Raw genomic sequence first — 2,593 nt, forward strand, 5'->3', positions numbered from 1 at the left:
TATCTAAAAGATAAAATTAGCCTGCCTTGAAAAGAGAATTGAATGTGAAAAAGGCAACTTTTACAAAACCAAAGTAAAAAAAAAACAAAAAAGATTTTCCTATTTCACACTTGAAATGGATGAACTGGTCTGTGGTCTTCATTCATCACAGATTTCATATATTGGTTTATAAGATTAAGAATACAAGGGAAGAGGCAGTGTTTTGTTTTGCCCCCAGTGAGACTCTTCTGACTGCCTTTACATCTGAAGACCAATGCAACTACTTTCTAGCTTCATGGGATATTAGTCTTTATGATTAAAAAAAAAAAAAAGGTGGGAGTAGGGCACCTGGGTGGCTCAGGCCATTCAGCATCCAACTCTTGGTTTCCGCTCAAGTCATGAGCTCACAGTTCATGGGTATGAGCCCCACATACAGCTCCATGTTGACAGTGCAGAGCCTGCTTGGGCTTCTCTTTTTCTTGCTCTCTCTCTCTGCCCTCCCTATACTGCTCTCTCGCTCGCTCATGCACGCTCTCTCTCTCTCTCTCTCTCTCTCTCTCTCTCTCCTCTCTCTCTCTCTCTCTCTCTCTCTCTCTCTCCTCTCTCTCTCAAAATAAACTTAAAAGAAAAAAAACCTTAAAAGCAAAGCTTCTGGTTCACAAATTCCTCCATAAAACTTATTGATTCAGGGATTTAGAAATAACTGAAGTGACTTGCCTTTGGCATTCCTTTATTTATTGCTTGGATATTCAAAAACCTGTTTGATGACCTAGCCTGAAGTTTTGGACCTGCTGAAATGATGTGCTACTCATGCGCCAAATTATGTCACACATGAAGAGCCTGGCTGCTATGTCTTTCAGGCGTGTAACTTTCAAAACCACAGGGAGTGCCCAAAAATGGCTGCACTCTTTGGAATATAATATTTTTGGAAGCACAAATCTTCACTAGTAAAACTATGAAAGCTATGTCTTTTTCCAAAGGCTAAATCAGTGAGCATTTGTATTTCACCTAAAGTTGTCAATTAGCAATAATCGCGCCTTGGATAAACCTCATTGACTGCAATACTGCCATTGTACAAAGCCTGTATTTCACTTAAAGAGCGTACTTGATTAAAAATTTGAATCAATTATTAAGTTCCTAAATAAGTAATTTATTATGGATTTTAATGTACAATGTTTATCTTCTTTTTAAAAAGTTTTTTAAATGTTTTTATTTATTTTTGAGAGAGAGAGAGAGAGAGAGCGAGCGAGAGAGAGGCAGCGTGAGCAGGGGAGAGTCAGAGAGAGAAGGAATCACAGGATCTGAAGACAGGCTCCAGGCTCTGAACTAGCGGTCAGCACAGAGCCTGATGTGGGGCTTGAACGCACGAACCATGAAATCATGACCTGAGCCAAAGTCGGACGCTTAACCGACTGAGCCATCCAGGTGCCCCAATATTTATCTTCTTAAAATATGGGGAGGCATGAGGTTGGATGTGTAGGTTCCATGCCCAACGTGTGGCTTGAACTCATGACCCTGAGATTAAGACTCATGTGCTCTGTGTTTAAGAAAGTGTCAGAACCCAAAATGTACAACAGTAGCTAAGTAAAGGGCAACAATAGGATACCTTAGTTATTGCAGTGTTTCTCCCAGAAGATGTGCTGTCATTCTGGTCAGAACAACATGGCTCTCAAACTTTAGCAGGGCGTTCTCCAAAAGGAAAACTAGGTGCTGACAGGAAATGAAACAATGGTGGACATTGGTGGAAATAAATGTCTATATAGGCATTAAAGGATTTGTAAACAATCCCAGAGAGTGCACTTCTAAGAGCAAGAATGTAAAGGAAAACAGATCTTTATTCCTTAAGGGAGTTAATTTTTTTGTGACTTCATTTGTCTTTTAGAAAATCACTTTACTTTACCACCTGATTCTTACTTTAATTTTTGCTTCTCTGATTTTTTTTGTAAATTATTATTTGTACAGTGCTGATTATTTTTCCCATTCTAATATACCTGATTTTTATCATTGGTTTTAGATTCATGAAACACCTCATAAATATTCATTTATCTGAAAGTGAATTACCATAAGGAGTATCAGTCAGTTTTGTGCTTATTTCTCTTTGGCAGTTGTGGAATTTTATTTTTTCTTTATTTGTTTATTTGAGAGAAAGAGAGAGAGAGAGAGAGTGGGAGAGAGAGGGAAGGGCAGAGAGAGAGGAGAGAGAGAATCCCAAGCAGGCTCCACACTGTCAGCCATAACCCAACTTCAAGGCTCAATCCCACAAACCATAAGATCATAACCAGAGCCAAAATCAAGAGTCAGACACTTAAGTGACTGAGCCACCAAGGCGCCATTCTTGTGGAACTTTTTTTATTTCTTTTTTACTCTGAAGGAAAGAAATGGTCACTTCTAGAGTAAAGAATATGAGGAATAAATACTTTTAAAGTTGAACTAGGAATATGAAAAAAGTAAACAACCGTCAAAAAAAGCACCTAGAGGCTTTAGTCAAAAGAATCTCTACAGATTGCAGAGGATTTAAGTTTGCAGTAAGGGGTGCCCGAATGACTCAGTTGGTTAAGGGTCTGACTTTGGCTCAGGTCATGATCTCATGGTTTGTGGGTTCGAGCCCTGAGTC

The 2,593-nt window shown here is 39.1% G+C and overlaps 1 pseudogene; it reads right to left on the reverse strand.

The window, feature by feature from the left end:
- Positions 1-938: 938 nt before the first annotated feature.
- Positions 939-1,061, reverse strand: LOC115302972 (annotated as a pseudogene).
- Between the last annotated feature and the right edge of the window lie 1,532 nt (positions 1,062-2,593).

The sequence above is a fragment of the Suricata suricatta genome, chromosome 1 (genome assembly GCF_006229205.1).
Source record: "Suricata suricatta isolate VVHF042 chromosome 1, meerkat_22Aug2017_6uvM2_HiC, whole genome shotgun sequence".
In the NCBI taxonomy this organism is placed as follows: domain Eukaryota; kingdom Metazoa; phylum Chordata; class Mammalia; order Carnivora; family Herpestidae; genus Suricata; species Suricata suricatta.